General features: G+C 42.3%; 1 protein-coding gene across 1 annotated transcript in view; it reads right to left on the bottom strand.

Annotated features, from left to right (window-relative positions):
* Nucleotides 1-24,762, bottom strand: part of TCERG1L (transcription elongation regulator 1 like) — a 358,337-nt gene that overhangs the window by 63,955 nt on the left and 269,620 nt on the right. The gene's annotated exons all lie outside the window — the stretch shown is intronic.

The raw sequence follows: 24,762 nt of genomic DNA, 5'->3' as shown, positions 1-24,762 counted from the left end.
AATTCATTCCTAGGCATGGATTTTCAAAAATCAGGATTTGATTAAAATTATTAAAAAGTAAACTAAAAAATTATTTTCCTTTGGAAGCTGATCTGCGAAGGCAGAGAAGGAAGCTGAAAGAACCATAATACAAGGGGCAGCTAGGTGGCCCAGTGGATAGAGCTCTGGCCCTGGATTCAGGAGGACCTGAGTTCAAATCCGGCCTCAGACACTTAACACTTACTAGCTGTGTGACCCTGGGCAAGTCACTTAACCCCCATTGCCCCACAAAAAACAAAAACAAAAACAGAAAACAATACCACTAGCATGTTAGGAAAAGGAAAGCAACAGAAAAGTGGCGGAGGTTGATGAAAAGGCCAGCTTTGGCTCAAACGAGAAGCTGGTCACACCTGACAATGACTTTCTGCACTGTGGGCGCTAGAGAGATAGTTTGGCGAATGGGCACAGTGTCCAATGGATGCAGCGGTAAATCATTCCAGTTATTAATCCATGAAATGGCAAAAGGAGTTTGGTGGCAAATGGGTTCATTGGTGAATGAGCATGATATGTAATCAGTTGAGGATTAATGGGTACAGGGTTGATTAGACACTAGTAATAAGGATCTGTGTAACTACTAGGTATGGAGGCTAATAATCAGGGTTGCAAATGGACATAGTAGAAATTGGGCACAATGTATAGTAAGTGTGATTGTGAATGACATCACTGATTACTGGATTCAAATTGAATGGGTATGGTAGTACATGGATGCGATATTTAATGGGCAAATGAATTCAATGGTGCATGGGTGAATGGGCACAGGTTAAAATGGGTGAAGGGGTAAATGGGCACCATAGTAAATATTTACAATAGTTAGTGGGTACAAGTATTAATTAGTGCTGGGAAGAATGGGAAGATTGCCTAATGGGCAGAGGGATTAATGGGTTCTATGACTGCTAGTTACTATGGCTAATGAAGAGAGCTTAAGTTCTACTAAATCTGGAGTTTCAACTGACCATGGTTCATGGAAATTCTTTAGCCTCTGGCTAGAACTTCTCTATTGGTAGTTTCTAATCTTTGGGCAGAGCATCTACCTTTCCCCCCTTTACCTCCTCTTCCATTTTGCCCAGAGATCTCTGCTGCAAAGCTGGTCATACTTGCTGCCTGAGATCAGATATTGGTTGCAATGCACCCTGTGTACAACCTGAATTACTGGTGGTCCCCAAAGTTTTTGGTATTTCTAATGTATATGCATGAACTAGGAGCCTATCTCTAGTTTAGCTAGACCATGGAGCAAACGAATCCAAAGATATGAATTTATTTCTTGTGAGACCACTTGGCTTCATGCGGAGAAAGCTCTGGTGTGACATCCAAGGCTCCTTCCCTAACCTCCACCCCACATCCAATAACTAAAGGCCAGCTTGTTCATATAGAGAAGAGGTGGGTCATAGCCTAGCCCAGCTCATTCCAGTCCAGGACCCAACACCCTCAGGAGAGGAAAAGCTACAAAATGACTGCCCCTACTAGGAAGCAGAAACGTCACCTGCCTACACAGAAGGTAGCACAAGTGGCTGACAGAGCTAAGGATTCAGGCTTTCAGATCTTCATCAAGCAAAACATGATGTCCCCAAAAATCCAAACAAATGACCCTGCAAGAGAGTGACCAGATTTCCACTCTGTGAGTGAGTGACCCATGCTCCTCAGAATAGGCTAGGGCATACTCAGGCTTGGGTACCTTTAGAAAACCCGCCCAGCTGACAATAATTCTCTGCAAACCCCACTCCTCCACCCCTTACTCAAGGATCACAAGAGCAGAAACTCAGAGCTAGAGAATTTCTCAGGTCAGAGGCTAAGCTCTCAATATAAATTCTGTACCACGTGGACCCTCCTGGGATTGGAGAGAACTGAAAAGCCGGAGGAAAGACAAAGGTGCTGGAGAAGCAGTTTGCTCCCAAGTGATTTGCTTGAATGTACTGTCCGGGAAAACGGCCTGGGTTCACACCAGCCTAGAATGAAGGAAATATTTCACCTCTCTGGCTATCCAATGGGGACCAGGGTACCTTGGATGTGGATGCTGACTTTAGGAGCAGATCATTTTGGGGAACATAACATAGCTGAAATAATTATGCCAGCTTGTAAATTATGCACAATTCAGTTACTGCATGGACTCCCTTGGTGGGAGGCAGGGCTAGAAAGGAACATAAAATGTACAATGAGAGTTCAGTTATTTCCCTTTCAGATTTAGGCACTGGTGAAGGAAGGCTTCCCAAGATTAGCAGCCAAGTTCTCTAGGAACAAAGTGAAGATATTTCATTTTCTTCTAATGGTCTAGTGTCACCCAGAAGTCCCGGGCTTCTGGGTGAGGGCTCTGGAAGCTAGAATCCAGGATGAGATTTGATTTTTGTCCCAGGATGAAATCCAACGGGGACTACTGCCCCCACCCCAACCATTCCTCAGGGGTCAAATGGTTGGAGGTAAAATCGGAGGAAGATGTGGCTCAGAAGCCTGGGGACATTTTTTTCTTCCCATGATTCAGCAAGTAATCCTGGGGCCAAGTAGAGATGGAAGCAGAGACACAGCTTGGGGGACTGAGGGTCCTCAGCAGCCCTCCATGGACTTTAGCTGGCCTTGCAGAAAGCCACAACAAACCCGAAGGCCTCTTTTATTCAGAAGGATACACGTTTAATGTTTCTGCAGTGATTTTCACATCGGCACATTTTCCCTGGGTCTTGGGGTGCTGAGTGTCTGAGGAGGCCTCCTGGTACTCCAGGCTTTCCCGGATGGGGGGTATGGTCCTGCTTTAGAATTACACATAAGCCAAGGCTGGGTCACGCCATGTCAAGTGTTCCCATAACAAGTCCAATGGACTTTTCTGGGTGAACAGTGGGAAGACCTTGCTGCTTGATCACAAGGGATTTAGAGCCCAAAGCAATCATTTTGTTTGAACATGTGGGAATCCAGCACGGCCAAGTGATTATGCCATGTTTGCACAGGTGATAAGCAGCTGAGCCGAGACTGAACGCCATGGGACTGAATCCAGACCAAATGCCCTGCCCAGTGCCTTTGACTTAGATTATGTCTGCAGTGGAAGAAAGTCTAAGGATACATACATACATTGCCATATACAACCCCCTGTCACCACAAGGAGGCCCTCTCTCTTACAACCTAGAAAATTGGCAACAAATTAAAGAATGTGTAGAAATATCTATTGCTGAGTACACATAGCTCACCCAGGCCGGTGATGTCTAGCACAGTGCAGCTGCAGGAGGCAATTCGGATTTGGCCAGAGACCCTTACCTGGGTTGGTAATTTCTGGTGATGGAGCCTTTCCCATATTTCTCCCCTTTGAGGGCAGAGTTTTGAATGGCAGGTCCAGATGCGTGGCATCTGGTCCTTTGTCATTGTCTAACTTCCAGACTTGGGAAAGTCACTGCTCATATCTGGGCTTTCGCTTTGGCCTAACCCTCCTAACTCTTTCCAGACCAATGACTCTCTGTTATACTTGTTCTATTTCTCTCCCTTGCTTCTTTTCTTCCTTTTCTCTGTCTCTCTCTCTCTCTGTCTCTGTCTCTGTCTCTGTCTCTCTCTGTCTCTGTCTCTCTCTGTCTCTGTCTCTCTCTCTCTTTGTCTCTCTCTCTCTCTCTCTGTCTCTCTGTCTCTCCGTCTCTGTCTCTCTCTCTTTGTCTCTCTGTCTCTCTCTCTGTCTCTGTCTCTCTCTCTTTGTCTCTCTGTCTCTCTCTCTGTCTCTGTCTCTCTCTCTCTTTGTCTCTCTGTCTCTCTCTCTGTCTCTGTCTCTCTCTCTGTCTCTCTGTCTCTGTCTCTGTCTCTCTCTCTCTTTGTCTCTCTCTCTCTGTCTCTCTGTCTCTCTCTCTGTCTCTGTCTCTCTCTCTTTGTCTCTCTGTCTCTCTCTCTGTCTCTCTCTCTCTTTGTCTCTCTCTCTCTGTCTCTCTGTCTCTGTCTCTGTCTCTCTCTTTGTCTCTCTCTCTCTGTCTCTCTGTCTCTGTCTCTGTCTCTCTGTCTCTCTGTCTCTGTCTCTCTCTTTGTCTCTCTGTCTCTGTCTCTGTCTCTCTGTCTCTGTCTCTCTCTTTGTCTCTCTGTCTCTCTCTCTTTGTCTCTCTCTCTGTCTCTCTGTCTCTGTCTCTGTCTCTCTCTCTCTCTGTCTCTGTCTCTCTCTCTTTGTCTCTCTGTCTCTGTCTCTCTCTGTCTCTGTCTCTCTCTCTTTGTCTCTCTCTCTCTGTCTCTGTCTCTCTCTTTGTCTCTCTGTCTCTCTCTGTCTCTGTCTCTCTTTGTCTCTCTGTCTCTCTCTCTGTCTCTGTCTCTCTCTCTCTGTCTCTCTCTCGTCTCTGTCTCTCTCTATCTCTGTTTCTCTCTCTCTCTCTTTGTCTCTCTGTCTCTGTCTCTCTCTCTCTCTTTGTCTTTCTCTGTCTCTGTCTCTGTCTCTGTCTCTCTCTACTCTTTCTATCATTTTGCAAGAATTTATGATGAAAGATTGTGGACGCAAACAGATCTTCAGGCATTTTTAGTATTTGAGTTTAAACCCCAGTGGCACAGAGGCTCGATTGTGTAATTGGTATCTTAGGTGGGGAAAGTCAATTTATGCTTTGACCTACTCAGCAAGGAGATTGTAGCAATAATACTGCCTTCCAAGAGAACTTGGGTAGCTATCTTTTTGTTTCAGCAGCACAAGAGCAAATCCATACGAAAATCCTTGAAGACACCAGGAAACCATCAGGAAAACCGAAGAAATATCATTGACTAGGAAAGCTTGCTACAATTCTGAGTACACATAGAAAAAATATATACTGTCAGCTCTTAATTAGGTTTGAGAAGGAAGGCTTGTTGGCAAAGCCAGCCCAAGGCATGGGCTAATCCCCAAATCCTTCCCACCGGGCTTTGGAATACATTACATGGTTTGGGGAAGCTGAACCACCCTCCCAATTAGCCTTTGGACAATGTTGCTGCTGAAATGAATATACATTTCTTCTTTTAAAAATACGCTGGTCTAGGTGAGATCTGTATTTCATTTGTTCAATGCACATTATTTTTTAACCTCTCTGATGGGATCTACCTATGATAGATCTATGAGAGGGAATGACAGACTCTCCAACATTCACCAGTTCTGTGAAAAACAGAGATGTCTGAACCTTAATGTATTTCAGAGACAAATGAGGATGTCATTCTCCAGGGAATATGGTCTGACGGTTGGGCTGTGGCCCAGGAAGTACATGACACTTCAAACATGCTGGAATGCGTGGAGAGAAAATGAATGAGCATCTATGGAGGATCCAGAGGTTGGCTGTTGATAGTGTAGCTTCGGACGAACTGCTCCTTAATACTATGTATTTTAACTTGAGTTAATTTCATACTACCTCTCCCTGAGATCTCCCGCTTTCAAAGTCCCAGCTGCTGGGCCAGGGCACTGACTATAGAGAGAGGGACTAAAATGAAGGTGAGGCAGGAAAATGAAGAGGTGGTATTGTTGTTGAGTCCTTTCAGACACATCCAACTCTTCATGACGCCATTTGGGGTTTCCTTGGCAAAGTTCCTGGAGTGGTTTGCCATTTCCTACTCCAGCACATTTCACAGAAGAATTAAGTAAGGCAAACAGGATGAAGTGACTTGTCCAGGGTCAAACAGGTAGTCAGTTTCTGAGGCTGGATTTGAACTCAGGTCTTCCTAACTCCAGGCCTGGTGTCCTATCCACTGTGCTACTTAGTTGCCCAATGAAAAGGTAGAATCTTGTAATAAGGGAATAGCGGTAAAATTCCAAAAAATTTAATGGAATTGAAGAGCCTACTGGGGAGTTTGTAATGGAAGAGAGCAAGACAAGTAGTCTGTGGGAAACTGTTCAGCACTGTCAACAATTCCAACCTACTAGCATCTTTTTGGCACTGATATTCTTCTGGATATTCTGCATGGCTACAAATCACTGGCTCTGAGGCATCAGATTGATGGGTTACTTTGAAGAGGTATGGGCGGCAGATGTCAGCTCCAGCAGATTTCCAATGATGACATATATTCAAGAAAACAAGGGGAAAAATATATATGTGTGTATGTATATATATATATATATATATATATATATGTGTGTGTGTGTGTGTGTATGTATATATATATGTGTGTGTGTATGTATATATATGTGTGTGTATATATGTATATGTGTGTGTATGTGTATATATATGTGTGTGTATGTATATGTGTGTATATATATATGTGTATGTATGTATATGTGTGTATGTGTGTATATATATGTATATATATATATATGTGTGTGTGTGTGTGTGTGTGTATAAAATCCAATAAATTTATGCTTGGAATAGAAGAAGGGCTGTTCATGATTTGAGAGTGAGAAATATCAACCTGACATCTCCAGGGCTGTCCCCAATAGCCATGGAATGTTAAAAGGCCAAGAAGAAAGAGTCAGGCACATTGGGTAGATTTAATAGGGAAGATTTTAGGAAAAACATGGGTTATTTTGCATAAGTGTGACAAGTCCTAGATGAATGGTGATCTTTACCACTGTAGAAGTGTTCATATCAGGGACAACCCAGCTCCACTGATATGGGGTTATTCAAATGCTTCCCTTTACCAACGAGTAAACTGCAGCCGAGTGGTTGAGGCTCACTGTGGGTGATACATGCATCCAATTTTAGATGTTGTATTTGAACCTACATTATAACTCCAGAGATAGTGTTTCTTTGAAATGTGTGTATGTGTCTGTGTGTGTGTAGTGATAGAATAAACATATTTCATTTTTTAAAAAAATCTAGCTTTGTTACCCACTGAATCAGACCATGCTTGCTTGGGCCTCTGGGTAACTCTAGTAACCACATAAGTGCTTGGGACATCACACTTCATTCTCAAGTCATTATGGCTCTGACGTAGACATATAGCCAATGACATACCAGGGTTAACACAAGCCAGCTTGAAAGCATTAAAGAGATTCCAAGTTTGTACATTGATTGCCAGGATGGGACATCTCAGGCATGAGGAACAAGAATATTAATGAGGGATGTATTGGGGGATGATTACAAGAGAGAAACTAGAATGACAACAGTTAACGTGGGGTACAAAGAATAGTACCATCAACATTATGTGTTGATCAACTGTGATAGACTTGATTTTTCTCAGCAATACAATGGTCTAAGATAGTTCCAAAGGACTCATGATGGAAAAGGCTCTCCAGATCCAGAAAAGAAAAAAGAGCTGTGGAATCTGGATGCAGACTGAACCACACTGTTTCTCTTGTTTTTGGTGCTGTTGTTTTTCTCTTTTGAGGTTTCCCTTTTTGCTCTGATTCTTCTCTTACAACATGACTGATGCAGAAACATGTTTAATGTCATTGTACACATATAACCTATATCAGCTTACTTGCTGTCTTGTGGAGGGGGGAGGGAGAGGAGGGAGGGAAAAACACTGAAACTAGAAATCTTATAAAAATCCAATGTTGAAAACTCTCTCTAAATGTAACTGGAAAATAATAAGATACTTTTATAATTTCAAAACAAAACAAAACCAAAACAACAACAAACAAACAAAAACCACGGGATACAAAGAACCATGTCACCATGAACCCTACAACTAAGCTTCAGAAGTTCTGGCTGCACAAATGAATGGTGAAGCTGTGTGACCCTGGACAAGTCACTTAACCCCAACTGCCTCACTTAAAAAAAAATGAATGGTGAGAATTCTGGGAACTTTTTCCTATGGGTAGTCTCCATTTTAAAAAGCCAGCTCTGCAATGGAAGTTAACTGTCAGTATTCTTCTTATACACATTGAAAATCATATATTGATGTTTCCTCTCTTTATAATGATAGAGAGTTAGAACGTTTGTTCCCTGGCTCCTGTTTCTCTTTTTCATCTCAATCCAACAGATTCACAAAATGGAGAAGTGGGTAAAAGGGGATACCCAGCGGCAGCTGGGCCTGCTGACAGCCCCATCTGACAGGCAGGAATCTGGATCGATGCTCATGATGCACTCAACACTGATGAGCAAAAACATGCAAATCTCCGTAACCAGGCAGAACAAGCACCAGGGTCCGAGCTTCTCAAGGGCACACTCAAACTCTCCCAATGCCAGGAGTGGCGCTCCCCAGCTGGGATGCCTTTGGGTACCAGCCCCAGTCAGACTCTCAGCCTTCTGAGATCTGACCCCCTTATTTCAGAATGGCATAGCTCCCAAAGGACTTTTCACGGATCCAAGAATGATTCATCAGTGTACAAAGGCAAGACAGGGGCTAGGGCTGAGAGAAGCCTCATCAGAAATGAGGGGAAGATCTCTTGGATTATTAAAGTACCATTCTACTTTTTTAATTGCCTCACGCCCCTCAAGGATATACTTACTCCATAAGCCAGCCTTACATTTTACTTTGCAATGACCTCCCAACTGGTAACCCATGGCTGCTGAGGCACAGGGACCGCCTCCTAAACAAGCTGGACTTTCTAATCTCTCCATGTTGCCTCTGCAGCAAGATGGTCAACTCTGAGGTCAGGGACTTGTTGGGTCCTTTCCTCCATCCCTGTGGCCAGCTGAGTCCTATTGAGGAAGAAGCGATACTGGGAAATTCTCTGCTGATTTCTGTGGATTTGTGCATATTTCCCGGATGCTCCTTTAGCTGGGCGATGGCTCATTCAGCTCTCTGGTCATAGGTTAGAAACCAGGGGTGCACTGAGCCCAGGGTAGTACTGTGGTACTCCATGGTGGAACACTCTCATTGGCCTTTTTCTTTCTCCTTAGGACCAATAGCCCCCCTCCCCCAGAGCATGCCAGTGTCCTTAGCACTGCGGTATGCACACAGATGGGGGAGAAAGTCCATGAGGCCTTCTTAACCCAACATAGGCCTTATCGATGTAATTCCATAAATTTGCTAAGAATAAGGGATGAACAATTGACTCTATAACATGAATGAAGTCATATGAGTAACTATGAATACCTTTACATGTAGAAGACACTTGGTATAGCCTTGTGAAATGCATGAATGGATGAAGAAGTGAATATGAAGCTCATTTGCATTCAGACATGACCCCGGGTTGCCTGATGTAACTAAAGAGGGATTTTTAAAAGCCAAATCACTGAATCTCAAAGACCCTCTCATGGAAACAGAAGATGGACAAACTTTCCCTCAGCCACACTCCTGCTTGCTAAGCATATAACCATCATTTAGTACCAGTAAAAAGGAATCTATGACCCTTCTGCCAGCCCATTCTACTTCTGGACCTGTGTCATCTGGAGAAAGCTGTCCTCCCTCACTCCTACTTACATAAGAACAAAATCCATTACTTTGCTACATGTATTCATTGTCCCTGATTCTTTCATCTAGAATGAGGACAAGGCCAATTCTGTTTGGCAGCCCTTTCATTGTGTGAAGGCAGCAATCATGGCCTACTGAGGATTTTCTCTTCTCTAGGCTAAAGAGAACCCAATTAGTTTAAGTGATCATCTTACGACATGATCTCAAGGCACTTCACGATCCTGGTTGCCCTTCTCTCAACCTGTTCCATTTTGTCAATGTCCTTCCTAAAGGAACCCATAACCAAACTCTAGCGGGTACAAGGTTTATAGCCACAGAATATAACGGGACCACAGGTCATGTCTGTGTTTCTTAATTCAGCCTTAGATCATATGAGCTTTTCTGGTTGGTTTTCACACCACTGATTCACATTGAGCTTGCAGACCAATTCAGTTTCTAGGTCTTTTTACTGATGGACGGATCGCTGTATGTACCACCCTCATGCTGGGGATTATCAGAGCCCAAGTATAAATTCTTATCTCAATCACACACTGTCTGATTGGCTCAGGTCCAACGTTGTAGTCTTTCAAGATTTCTCCAGATTCTCTCATTCATCCTTACTATCTGTCCCCGTCAATTCAATAAGCATAATCCGGAAAGGTTTTTTTTTTAGGTAAAAAACACCTAAAATGATCTCCAGTGTAGACTGACCCACTAAGGATGACTTTAAGGATCTGTACATATACTCATTTATCAATACACACACACACACACACACACACACACACACACACACACACACACACACCCCTAGCATCATATATCCTACGCAGGAGACAACACACAGACGCATATAACATATCTAGGTATTTTTGAATGTGGCTATGTATATATGCACTTATATTTCTCTCATTTTTATAACTGCTTAGGAAGAGACTGATTACCTTATAAAATCTCATATGTCTAGAAAAAAGATTGAAAAGTCAATATTTTAAGAAACAAAAAAAAATTCTTATTCAAAATTATTTGGCCTAAACACTCACATTTCAGCATTTTTTTTGGTTGTTTGGGGCAATTAGTGGCTCAGTTAGTCTTCAATACTTTCCCCGGACTTGCCCAAGGCATGGCTGCTATACCATTCTGCCACTTAGTTCAGCCATTCTCTTCTCTCCTCAGGCCACATCTGGAGGACTGGATTGTACCTTAGTTCCCATATTTTAGGAAGGACGGTGAGACAAGTAGTGAGAGAAGAGACCGTAATGGTCAAGGGCTTCTTGTATAGGCTATAGAAAGGTCACTTGAAGAAACTAAGGAAAAATAACCTGGAAAATAAAAGGCTCAAGACAGGCGCAGGGGAAGGAGGGATGGGCTAGTTGTCAAGACCACAGAGTAACAGATTTCTAGAAAACAGAAGTAGGGCCAATGGGTACAAGTTGCAAAAAGCCCAGTTTTCTCTTGCTGTCTCATGATTAACCATGCTGCACCAAAGTGGACAACTCTTTCTTGGGAGAGAATAGGTTTCTCCTCACTAGAAGTATTCAAGAAAAGATTACACGACCAACTATTGTTTGTACTCTAAAGAGATGATTTGGAAGGTGGGGTTTTTTCCCTTTAAGACTGACTTCCATCTGTGCTACAAATGTGTTGTATGTATGTGGCATTTTCTAGTTGTCTCACCTCTTAGTGTGAGAGGTCCTTCGAAGTAGGTGCCACATTTCTTCCTTTCTTTGTATATTAACATAGCACACAGCCTGGCACTTGTCAGTGTTGAATAATTGCATGTGGACTGAAAGACTCAAAATAGTTTAACAGTTCTTCCTTCTCTAGAAGTTGGAAAACTATGTTATTCAGTCATTACAGTCAGCACAAAAATGGGTAGTTTCTGAGCATGGAAAATATTGAATCATGGTTTCTTATATGGGTGTAGAGAAAAATGGATGGATATATGGATAAGGATAAGCACATTATTTTTTCAGGCATAACTTCATATATAAATTGAGTATATAAGAGAAATAAGTAGAAAAGTGTTCTCCAAGATATTCCAGTTTTTCTCACCAAAAATATCTTTGAAGAATGGAATTCATCAGATGGATCTCTTGGCTGTCTCTGTCAATTCTGCAAAATAGTGAAACCTTTGGAGCACTGGTGATTGATGAGTAAACTCAATGGAACTTTCTTAATCCCTTGCAGCTCCTAGGTCCTCAATTAGACATTGCATGGTAGGGGTTGGGCCAAGGCCATTCTCTAATTGTGTACATCAATTTTTATTTGAAGTTCTCATTGAAGGTCATTGAAAGGGAATCCCATTACCTACATTCTTTCTACATTAACTCTGGTCTCTCTAGTTTTTACTAGGATGGGAACTTTGGCCAAAATTGGAAACTTAAAATATGTAAGTAGGTCAAGGTGCTCTAGGAGGCTTAACGTGTATGAACTCGTTTCATCCCTGAGTTAAAGCTTGAACTAAAACCCGCAGAGGGCTATTAGACATGAATGTAGGTGACAGCGACCTCATGAAGCCTCATCAAAGTGGCAAAACTAAGATAACATGATAGTGAAAGTCAATTTCTTATCCCTCTACACCCCCACCATCTCAGATTACATGGCACACACTCCTCCCTGGAAGAGTACAACATGCTTTAATTATCCAATGGGGAGAATGTGGCATTTTGTTTCTTCTGATGGTATAAATCAAAAGAATCCTGAGTTCTGGGGCAAATTCTCCATGATCAACAGAGTATTTTCTAACACTTAAACTAACCAGATAACTTGTCTCAAATCTTCACACTGGAGCCAATCTGAATATTTGCATTGATAACTATACTACTCTCTGATCTTCTGTTTCTAATTCCCACTGATCGTCATCCATATGTAAAACAAAGGCAACATTATTTCCTTTCATCCTTTCAAAGTTCTACCTATTTCGTTCCCAGAGTGCATGGTAGGCATGGCATTTCTTTCTTTAATGTCATTCCTATTTATCATCAATCGTTACAACTATCTAAAAGCATTAGCTTTGAAAATGTCACATGTAATGGGATCAACTGAGAGAGCATTTATAAAACCCTTAATAGTGTCTGGCATAGAGTAGGCACTTAATAAATGCTTGTTCCCTTCTCCCTCTGTTAATGGAGAGGAGGGGCAAGGTAGAGTCAAGAACTCTATCAAATACGTTCGGAAGAAGGAAAGGTCTAGAGGAAAGTGCTCCTTCCCGCTGGCATTCACAGACCATTTCTAAACGTCCAACCATTTTGATTGGGCCATTCCCAAGGCTTCTGTTCCTTTCCAGGTTGAAATAATACCCACGCTTGTGCAGACTTCCATATCCCTATCATTGCAATAGCTGCTTGAACTCTGAACCAAAAGATGCTCAGACAGGTTTGAGGACAAGGCAATAAGGCCTGTGGCTGAGCTCTGGCAGCCTCTCATTTCCTTTTGGCCCTTAACTCATGATGTGATGGAAGAGGAACAACCCACCCTGTAAAGGAGTCAGCAAAGGTAGACCATCCTCCTGTCTGTTCATCTGGATGTGGGACCCCACGATGGTGGTGCTGTCATATCATTAGCCTCAGTAAACGAAGACTCCCTAAAGGTCACCATTTGGATGGAAATTTCATGTCTCGATTCTCCGCTTTGTTTTACACTTCCTATCATTTATTATTTTTATATCTTTGTGATCACAGTCATATGTACTCTCCCTGCTAGAGTGCAATATTCCATCTACCCTGACACACTTTATGATTCCTAGCCAGTGCCTCCTGTACCCTGTGAAAAAATAATGGGATTTAGCAGATACTCAAAGGCCCACCTGGAGATTAATCTAAACTGATTGAATTAAGTGAGAGTGATTGACTGCTGATTAGCCTACTTCAAGTTAATTAGATTGTAACCACACCTGGCTGGCCCTTAAGGAGGTATTGTTCTCAGAAGCTAAAGACTTTGAACTCAACTTGAGACCACCTTCAAGTCCAGTGAACCAATGGATTTGGATGATGCTAACCAATCAGCTTGAAGCAGTGTGTAAGGCCCGCCTCTTCACTGGACCTATAAAAAGCTTCCACACTCAGTTTGAGAAGAGTTTATGATTGAAGCAGGCTCATGGCAGAGGACTAGAGGAAGAACCGACCAGGCTGGAACTCTAGGATAGGTAGGCCTTTTCTTAACTTTCTGAACTCCACGTGAATACCTGGTATGCTTTAATAAAAGCTTAATGCCCAAAGACTTGTACTAAAGCTTCTAATTTAAGACGACCACACATTAGACTTTTAGATATCACATTTAGATTTTAAACATCACAGCCCCCAGAAACACTTCCACCCCATTCATTCTCCATATGGGCGCCACAAGGGGTCCTAAGGTTCTTCTTCCCCTGCCAATTGGGTAAATGTCAACGGACCATACAGGAAACCATACAGGGGTCTTCCTTCCGAGTGTGTGTGTGCTCCTCCTGCTTTATGGCCATTTCTTCTATTATTTTATAATCTGTAGTAGCCTCTTAGGGCCCCAAATTTCCTATTAATAGATGATTTGAACTTTTATTTTATTAGCAGATCATTGATACAGAACATGAAAAATATCTAGAAAAAAGTCCTAAAATAAGTATGTTTTTGGATATTGATTCAAACAATAACATTTAGATGCTTCATCTGGAGTTCATTCTCCAATAATTTGTAAGTTATTACTACTTTGTCCTTGATATTTATATTGATTTAGACCAAGAGCTTGGTGACTTTAATTTGGATAAGTAGTTGTTCTATTCACCTTCCTGTCTCATCAATCAACATCCAGAAAATAGGACCCAGAGAAAGGCTTTCTTTTCACCTGTCACTAACACCAAATGGAATTCATGATAGCTTAATGATAGGTCCTTCTGCTTCTCTAAGGAATATCAACTGGGGTGAAACACAATTTAAAATGTAATCATAGTAATTGGAAAGAAAGTGTTTTAAAAGCTGTTAATGTCCACAAACAAGACCCTAGTGGGAAGCTTGACCCAGACTCCACTGCAGAGAGAGCTACACAGAATCCTTGTATGTGAGAGTTCCAAAGTCCCCCTTCCTGACCCAGTATATTTCTAGTCTAAGAGCTCCACTACTATACTGCTAGCAAGTGGCAATCTGCCATGTGCTTGGAATTCTACAATAAGGGGGAAGCACTATCTCCTGAGATAGAACCTTTCACTGTTGTACAGCTCTGGCTACCAAGATGTTCTTCCTCACATCAAGCCAGTTTTTGTTTGTTGGTTGGTTTGTCCTTCATCCCCAAAGAGGCCCACAGCATCCAGGTAATGGCACAACTTGCATTGAAGTGGATTTAAGTGAGGAAGGGCTGTACAAGGTCAACAATCTCACTCTCTCCTCCAGAGCCATCGGGATCTACTGGCAAGATACATACATAACGGTATGACTGGAGATGGCCCTGGATGTTTAAAGCAATTGGGGTTAGGTGACTTGCCAGGGTCACACAGGTAGTAAGTGTCTGAGGTGAGATTTGAACTCAGGTCCTCCTGACTCCAGGACCAGTGCTCTACCACCAGCTGCCTATTCATTAAAAAAATACTCAATTGGGATAGCATTAGAATTAGAAAATTCACCAAAAAAATGATTGTAATTGAATTGCTTAGATTAGGTGACCTCAAGTCTTTTCCAAACCTAAATCACACAATCTGTGAGAAAAATAAAACACCAATGAAATAGCCTGGCCAAACAATTCCCAGTCACATGGGGAAGGAAATGAAACATTAGACCTTTCTGGGCTTACTCAGTGTTTCTTGGTGTTCCTTCTGTTGAGTAAGTATGGCTTGGATATTTGGTGTAATATTAATAGAATTGAAAAGAGCATAAAGCTGGCTAACCCCTCCAAGTAATGAAGAGCTAGAATGCTAATATTTTGTCAGATAGGATGAAATATTAGGAGATGATTTTGTTTTCACTCCATAACAGAGCCATTTGCTGACTAAGGACGATGAGCAGCAATGCATTTTTATTCACAGATAACTTGCCAAATCTGTTGTACAACCCTATCTCTATTCAACACTAGATTTCCATTGAAAACTTGTTGGCCCAGTAGGTTATAGGGTTATCAAGACAAATTCCAAGCTGATTTCTCTAAAGTTTAATGGGTTTAGAGTAGGGTAACAGTAACCAATTAACACCCATAAAATGGAGCTGAGGTTGGTTGGTTGTTCTTTTTCATAACTGAAGAGAACCAAAATAACATCACTATTGAGGCCAACCAGACCAAAATGAGCTCAGAAGGTGCTACCACAGGTTGGGCACCAATAGTCCTTATGAACATTTGGAATGGAGATGTTTGTAAATCTGAGCATCTCATCTTTCTTTTGAGCTCCTGCAATTCTGCTTCAATCACAGAAAGCAGCATCTTGGATGCAAGTATGCTATGCTGGGCCAGCCTGTGACCTTGAGAGTGTCCTAATATTGCTTCTTCTGACCTCCATGTCAGCACTTGCCTTGGGTGCGTTCTCTGTAAAACAGTCTTCTAGGAAAAAGTCTATTTGGGATTCCAATAATATGGCCATCCTATTGGAGTTGTACTTTCTGCAATAGAGCTTGAACGGCTGGCAGTTTAGCTTGAAAAAGGACCTCAGCAGGGGCAGCTATGTGGCGCAGTGGATAAAGCACCAGCCCTGGATTCAGGAGGACCTGAGTTCAAATCTGGCCTCAGACACTTGACACTTACTAGCTGTGTGACCCTGGGCAAGTCACTTAACCCTCGTTGCCCCACCAAGAAAAAAGAAATGCATGGGAGCCAGCTCACAGCCCTGCTTCACTCCATTGGTGATGGGGACGTGTGAGAGAAATCTTCATTACCAAGAATCCATATTAGCATGCTTGGACAAAGTTTAGGTTAGGCTGGGCCAGAAGGAGTTTACATTCTATGGGGAATATAGGGATAAGATGTTTACATCTAAGTAAATGCAAAACAATAACAATGACAATCTTGAACTGGGTGGTCTGTAGGCATCTTAAAATCAACATACCCCAAATTGAATTCATCCTCTTTCCCCCCACATCCTTCCCTCTTCCCAAATTCCTTACCACTATCCAGGGTACCACCATTCTCCCAGTCATCCAGGCTCACAACCTAAGTAGCTTCCTTGACTTTCCTCCTCTCCCCATATGAAATCACATGTCAAGTCCTGTCATTGCTACTTTCAGGACATCTCTCCTTTATGATGTCCCCATCTCTTCTTTGATAAGGCCACCACCATGGTTTATAAACTCATTTGGTGCTTGCACTATTGAAGAAGGGTTTGACTTATTCTCCCTCCTTTAAGCCTCTGCCCACCCTCGTCCAACCTCAGCTATAAAATTCATCTTCCTTAAAGCATAGAGATGACCATGTTACCCTCCTCCATACAACAAACTCCAGTTCCATCTTTTAACTCCAAGAACAAATAGAAAACCATACTTAATATTTAAAACTCTGTATAATCTTCATCTTTCCTACTTAGGCAGATGTCTCATGCTTTACTCCTGACCGTGCCCTCTGCAATCAATTACACTCACTCCCATGCTAGTCTTCAAACCCAATTCTCCATGTCAACTCAATGGCTGTCCCTTATGGAGGGAATGTATGCTCTGTCTGGCTGTCTCTCTCTTTCGGTCTCTGTGTCTCTCCCTTTTGCTATCTCTGTCTCTCTCCCCTTATTTATGTTTCCTGGATTCTTTCAAGTCTCAGATACTCACATTTTCACCAAGAAACCTTTCTGGGTCACCCTTAATACTAATGCCTCCTTTTTGTGGACTGCCTCCAATTTATTCTGTATAGAACTTGATTATACATTCCCTTTGGATGTTCTCTATTTGAATCATGGAATTTCAGAGGTCCCCAGGATTTTCATATCTATCTAGTCTTCTTTGAAGTTTTAAAAATAATTTCCTCAACCTATTCCTGATAAATGGTCATTCCTGCTATGAGAAAATAATTGTTAATAATGAGTTTCTAGGAGAAACCCAAACATTAGTTTTGGTTGCTCTCTTCCCCCTCACCCCAGAAACAGACCTGGGATGAGCCCTCAGGTAAACAAAAGAAATGCAGATGGATTTCTTTGTTTAGCTAGGGGAGGAAGCACCTAAACTTTTGAATTTGCCCCCTCCAAGATCATCCCTCAATCCATGTCAATCAATGGAGCTAAATGATGCTATAACCAATTAGCTTAGATGAAGGTATGGTGACCAGCCTCTATCTAAGGGGAACAAAACCCCAGGACACACTAGCGTCAGCCTCTTTTACTACCCACCCGCCCTCTCCTCTCTTCTCTCTCTTCTCTCTCTCTCTCTCTCTCTCTCTCTCTCTCTCTCTCTCTCTCTCTCTCCCCTCTGTCTGTCTCTGTGCCTCTGTTTATCTCTCTGTCTCTCCGTCGGTCTCAGTCTCTGTCTCTCTCTCTGTCTCTCCCTTTCTACCTCTATCTCTTTCTCTTTTGCTTGAATATGCCCACTAAATAGGAATCCATGATTTTCTAAGGCAGCCCATTCCACTTATTGATAGCTATATTAAAAAAACAAACAAACATGTTTACCTTATATGAAAATAATATTTGTCTTTGTCAAAATTTGCCACAGAGAAACTTATAGAGAATCAATACATTTGCATGTTATACAGATGTACTATATTTTATATCCACCAGGTAGGTGATATAGCGGACAGCAGTAAGCTTGGTATCACAAAGACTCATTTTCATGAGTTCAAGTACAGCCTCAGACACTTACTAGCTATGTGACCCTCGACCGGTCACTTCAGCCCATTTGCCTCAGTTCCTCATCTATAAAATGAGCTGGAGGAGGACATGGTTAAAGCCCTCCAGCACCTCTGCCAAGAGAACCCCAAATGGGGTCATGGAGAGTCAAACATGACCGAAAAAATGGAACAACCACAGAACTCTTTTATACCCAGTCTGTATGAGGCCAAGTTTCACAGGAATGCATCCGATGGCAACATGGGAAAGTTCCCTAGTCATGCAAGCACCCACTATACTCTTCAATCAAGTGGCACTGGGCTCCCAACTATCCTACTAATAAGACATGGTACTTATATAACTGTAGCATCTAATAAATGCTTATTGATTGATTCGCAGCCAAATTCATTAAATGGCGATCAGGACAGAAATATGAAGGTGGTCCTACCACCTGTCCATGCCCCCTTATTTTGTGAGTCTAGAATGGCAAAATGCCAAGCTGACTGATACCTGAAGTTTGCTTGACAAGCTGCCAGCTATCACCGAGCTGCATAATAAAGAAGGAAACACTAATACCACCTCTTCAAATGCCCAAGAGATGCTACATGCTGCGAGCAGCGGAAAAATAAAGAGTAAGGTCTCAATTACAAAAACAAATGATTCACTCAAGTTAATGTTGCCTTAAAAACAATATCTCAGCAGAATTCTGATGGGATAGCTCCATATTTCCGGGTAAGTATTACCAAACAATCAGACAGTCCTTCTATAGGAGGTTTAGATATCCTAAATTATATGTGCAAACCCTACCTCAGAACCCTCAGCCTACTGATTGAATTTTTACATTTGTTTATTCTTTCTGAAAGTTTTTTTCTAACCCAGAAAACTGTCCCTTGACAGGAAAACATGTTGATCTTCTAAATATTCTCCTCTATTATGTAAATTTTCCCCAATCTCCAAAGGAAAAAGAAACAAACCAAAAACTTTTATTTTTTTTAAAGGTATGAAAAACTGGAAGAGAAAAGAGTTGCTAATGGCATTAGTGAGATACGATTTTCAGTTTGTGACCTTGGTTTGGGTTGTTGTTGACTGACTTTCCTAACCCTAATCAGGCATTTACCTGGAGGCCCTCCATATTCTCCTTTTCAAAAGGAAGGAGAAGGTTGTAGTAAACAGAGACTAGGCTCATCCCTTGTATTGATCTTCTGCATTGGCTCCTACATAAACATGTGGGAAGCCTAGGTGGGAAAACCAGCTGGCTGGAAATGCAGTTTTAGACCTTATAATTATTGGCTGATGTAAAAACATAAGCTAATATCATCCCATGTACTTAAAGACAGATTGATCCTATCGATTACAAATGGTTGTGGAAGTGTCGCTACTCTTTTGCTCTAAGGCTGCCAACATTTTCTCTTTACTCCTTTAGCCCTCTTTGTGCACAGTTGACTCTGAGTAAAGGCTGAATAATAATCATTGCACACTCAAATGGAGAACTGTGGAATGATTTAAGTTAATTGAGTGAAAAATTCATAGTTCCCCATGGTAGCAGGTTTTGTTTTTTTTATGGTAGCAGATTGTAATGTCAGTGAAGTGAGTTATTACTAAGCTTTCCATCTGTACGATGCCAAGATTAATGAAAATGTCATATCACATAGCATGTAATGTTGCTTTGCAAGAGGACAATACAACAACAAGGGAACCCATAATCAAAACGATGGCATGTCAGGTGAAGATTGAGGAGAGTTCTGCCCCTGGATCTGAGGACCTCGGGACCCAGGGACCACTTTCCAACCACATCCATGCTAAAGGCAGGCTCTGAAGGCAACAAAGTGAGCAGAGTGGGTGCAAGTGGAGCAGAGAGATTCTCCATGGTGTGAAGCTGATGGGCAGGGAGGTGTCATTGGCTGGCTGTAGGTAGACATGGAACCCTCAGTATCATTAGGACAAAGCAAACACGGGGCACGTAGATGCAGAAGCCAAAATATCCTTCCCAGTGCAAAGCACAAACGCACCTTGTGCTTTTGCTGTCCCAAATCCTCCATAGATTACCTGCCTTATAGAAGGACCCTGGACCCAAGAAAGTGCAAAGAAAGGGCTTTGGATTGAAAGCAGACACTTACCTTGGGCTAACTCCACCGTCTTCTTTTCCCCAGGAAATGCCAGTCTGGGACCCTGTTTCCCTAAAGACCAATTCTCTACTTTGAAACTGAGAGCAATCTATCATATTTTGGGTTTTCTCCTCAGAACATAACGCTTATCTACCCACCTGGGCATTATATTAGAATGCAGTTATTTTCACTGTGCACATACATTTCTGCAGGGCTACTAAGCATTCCTGGTGATTCATGGGCCAGTAGGGAGAGAGAAGCACAAAATGATACTTTATAGGTATCCTAGAAATTCTGTTGAAAATTACAATATGATTCAGTCATCAGGCAATTAATAAATGCCTTCTACAAGCAAGGCAATGTGCTAAGTGCTCAACACGCAAGCAAAATAAAACAACCCAGTTGATAACAACAGTGACCGACAGTGCCTTCCTCAAGAAGTTTGCACTATTCAAAGATTTCATAGACACATAAGGAATTTTGGACAATGTGAGGCAGAACAATAATCATAATCAAAATCATAATACTCATAATAAACAGAGAGCTCGTGACAACCACCCACAAGGAAAATCCGGTTGCTGGTGTGGCTATTATTGGAACTTTTGGAGGGAAGGATACTTCCCTCCAGAGGGTTATGTGATATGAAGGAGAGTCAAGCTGAACAGAGCATGAAATGAACTCTAGATTTTTAGCAAGCGGATTTCAAAGATTCAGAGAAAGCGAGGACTACAATTGCATGCCCGACAGCTCTCCAGGGCTAGTCATCTCAGGAGAGACGGGAAACTCTCAAAAAGGAAGTTATGAAGACACTAAGAGACATCACTCTGATGAAGATGAAAGGGGTAGAAATTATCTAAAAAGGCCAAGTTGAATAAAAAGGAAACTTATTGCCCAGCTTAGATTTTACAAAGACAAGTAGAAAACATAGAATAGGAAGGTAAAAGCATTCTGGTTCTGTAAAGATGCTATTACCAGCACAAAAACACAGGATAAGTGAATTCTGACAGAGATGAAGAAAACAATAGTATCCTCCCTCTCTCCCTCCTTCCCTCTTTCCTTCTTTCCTTTCCTCCTTCCCTCCTTCCTTCCTTCCCTCCATCCCTCCTTCCCTCCCTCTCTCTCTCCTTCCCTCCTTCCGTCCTTCCTTCCTTCCTTCCTTCCTTCCTTCCTTCCTTCTTTCCTTCCCTCCCCATTCCCTCCCTCCTTTCCTTCCTTCCTTCCTTCCTTCCTTCCTTCCTTCCTTCCTTCCTTCCTTCCTTCCTTCCTTCCTTCCTTCCTTCCTTCTTCCCTTCCCTCCCCATTCCCTCCCTCCCTCCCTCCTTCCTTCCTTCCACTATAGTGGAGAAACAGGAAAGCTAAAAAAGGGATGAATCTACTACCCAGTAACCCTATACTATGTATGACAAAGAGAGGACAAAGATGTTTGACTCTTGTATTGTTTTGCCAAGGAAGAAACCTTTTGGACTAAGAGGACAAGTGAGAAAAAGTGAGATGGATGATCTACATGCTAGATAACTGATAAATTGTAAGAAGGCATCCAAATGCCCTTGAGCTCAAAAGTCACTTGACCAATCAGTTACATCCTTGGGTGCTCAAAGGAATGGCAGACAGAATCCGTGAGCCACTGTAAATGAACTCCAAAAGGCTATGGAGAATAGGGAAATTAATTCGGAATTGGACTTAGGCAAGCACTGTCCTACTTTTTGGGAAAAAAAATGGAAGAGGGCTGAGCCTGTAAATATGTCATGGAACTTGGATTTAATTCCTGAGAAACAAAAAACATCTTAAATATGTTGCAGACATCCAGAAAGGAAAGCCCTTGTCCACAACAGTTACTATGGCCTTATCAGCATCCCTTTAGGCTAGAGTCATATTATTATCTATTTCAACAGGGCTACCAAGACATGGATGCAACTTATTGAGGTTAGAATCAAGTGTTTGACATTTTCCTTGTGGGAAAGATGGAAGGCTGTGCACTAAACAATAAATTGTAGCATTAAATGGACTCGAAAGTGATTAAATAGAAAATGTTCAAAACCAAGGAATGGTCATTACTGCTTCTGGGGCAATTCCATTCTATAAGGGTTTCAGTTGAGGGAGGGCGAGCCCTGGGAATCAGTGTTGAGGACTGTGCTGTTTATCATTTTTATCCTTGACTTGGAAAAAAGCGTAAATGTCATCATTCTCAAAGTTATAGATGACACAAAGCTAGAAACTATTTCTAACACACTTGATATCAGAGTCAGGATCTAAAATGGTGTGCACAGGTCAGGAGATTTTTTTCAACTAAATAAGATGAAATTTAATGAGGCCAGTGTCAAGTTTAACATTTGGGTTCAAGAAATGAATTTCCGTATGACAGGATGGGGAGGTCCAGTGAGAGAGGAGTTTATTCAAAACTCTGCTGGAGTTTTTAGTGACCGGCAAGCTTGATGTGCATCACACCATGCCCCATATGATATGGTGGTCCAGAAAGTCCATGTGACCTGTATGAAGTCAGGTGGAATAAACAGGACTGAGGGGTTATGGTGCATCTCTCTTGACCAGGCCTCATCTGGATAATTGTGTGCAGTTTTTTAGGTAAGATATTGATAAATCAGAGAGGAGAACAACCAGGCTACTGAAAATCTCTCTAAGCCTTGGCTGAAGAGGTTTAGCCTGAAGAAGATAAGGCTTAGTGAAGACTTGTGTCTTCCTCTGAGAATCTGGAAATGTGTCATTTTAAAGAGGGGCTACAAGTGTTCTTTTTGGTTGCCAAAGGCTGAATGAGGGGCAATGATTGGTGATATAGAAAGGGAAATTTGGGCTCAATATCAGAGATCAAAGAAACACATTTCTTAACAATTAGTACTAACATGATGTAATCTCTCCCTCTCCCTCCTTCCCTCCCCTCTCTCTGTCTCTCTCATCCCTTCTCCCCTCACCGAGGTCCTGAAGGTCAGCTCAGTGGTGCAGTGGATAGAGCACTGGCCTGGAAGTCAGGAGGACCTGAGTTCAAATCTCACCTCAGACACCTACTAGCTGTGTGATCCTGGGCAAGTCACTTAACTCCAATTCCCTTAAAACATCCGTGGCCATCTCCAGTTGTCTTGATGTATATCTTGCCACTGGATCCAGATGGCTCTGGATGGGGGAGTGAAGTTTGTGACCTTACATACCCCTCCCTCATTTAAATCCAATTCATTACATGTCATGACATCAGGGTGAGGTCATGGTCCTCTTTGAGAGTGAACGACAAACAATAACAACAACAAGGTCTGTAAATAAAAGCTGTATGTCAACTTCTCTGTGTGCTGTAAGGTAGAATCTGGTTTAAGTGTGTGTTGGAATAAATAGATGGCCGGTAGAGAGAATGATAAAGAGATGACAGAAATATAGATAGATGATAGAAAGATTTGGTAGACAGACCAACAGAGAGACAGACAGACAAACAGATAGAAATAAAAATTTAAATAACCAAGAGTCTTCCTGTCACCAAAGACCTTCCACTGCAACTGGAAAAGACAAAGCATAAGGAGAGGCCGAGGAGGGAGCAGAGAGAGGAGTGGTCTCTGTGGTGACACAGCACGGTGGTGTCCAAGAGAGGGTTGATTTCAAGCAGTTGGAGTTGAAAGGTCCCTCAGAAGGCCCCGATGCTCAGGCGGAATGCAAGTTTCTGTTGAGATGGGGAGGCAGACATCAGCTGGAAGGCCGGCAGGATGACAGCAGGTGTTAGGAGGAACAGAGGATGGAATGTTGGGTTTGGAGTCGGGAGGATTCGACTTCTAATTTGACTGCACACGGTTCCCCAGATGAGGCCTGCTTCCCATACTAAGAAATATGTGACCCTGGGCAAGTCACTTATTCTCTGCCAGCCTTGGTGTCCCTACCTATCAAGGGAGATAAAAATATCACCTACTTAATAATACTATTGAGAGGATCAAATGCGTAAACAGAAGGGAAGTGTACTATATACATGCTAGCCATGATAGGAAATGGAGGAAGGAACAAGCATTAAGGTATCACCTACTTTGGGCCAAGCACTGTACTAATTGCTTTACAAATAAATAGCCAAGAAGTGAGGTGGAGATGTGGACTCAGGTAAGAACAGGTGAAAGCTCACCTAAGGGAGCCTCGCCTCACGGGGCAGAGTCTGTGGTTGTGAGTGTAGGGGCCGAGGAGGATCTCAGGAGGACAAGTAGCATGGAGGGGTAGGGAGAGGAGCAAGTCCATTGTGATGGAGATAGCACGTCCTCTGTGATGCTGTAAGGTCCCGGAGAGCAGACACTGATGGGTATATGCACACTCCTGGTAAGGCCTCATGACCAAGCTCTTACTGAGAATTCTGGAAAGAATGACTAATTATTAATTGTTGTTCTACAATCTGTAGAACAATCTGTGAATCAGGATAATGTTTGTTTCAGAATCTTAGTGAGCCACCACGGCCACTGATTTTTTAATGATGTCTAATCATCAGGTTGTATCACAGTCAAGCATCTCTGTAGCCCAAATTTGAAAGGCAGGGTCAGAAGCAGGCTGAAGGACCTTCTCCTGGGATGAGTTAGATTATGTCTCTTTGGAAGGTGATAGCTACCCATCCATCCTGATCAACAGAGAAGATGTTACAAGAAACCCATGTTTTCTGGACCCTTACATTCGCCCTCACTTCTACTTCCCTGTATGACAAGATCTCCGTATAGGATGGTAAGACTCAGGATCAATTTGCCATCCCAAGCCCCAGAATCTCCCCCATCTCTGTACCTATAACATGGC

The sequence above is a fragment of the Dromiciops gliroides genome, chromosome 2, assembly GCF_019393635.1.
Source record: "Dromiciops gliroides isolate mDroGli1 chromosome 2, mDroGli1.pri, whole genome shotgun sequence".
Classification (NCBI taxonomy): domain Eukaryota; kingdom Metazoa; phylum Chordata; class Mammalia; order Microbiotheria; family Microbiotheriidae; genus Dromiciops; species Dromiciops gliroides.
The sequence above is the reverse complement of the archived record's forward strand: the minus strand, read 5'-3'. Positions and strand labels throughout refer to the sequence as shown.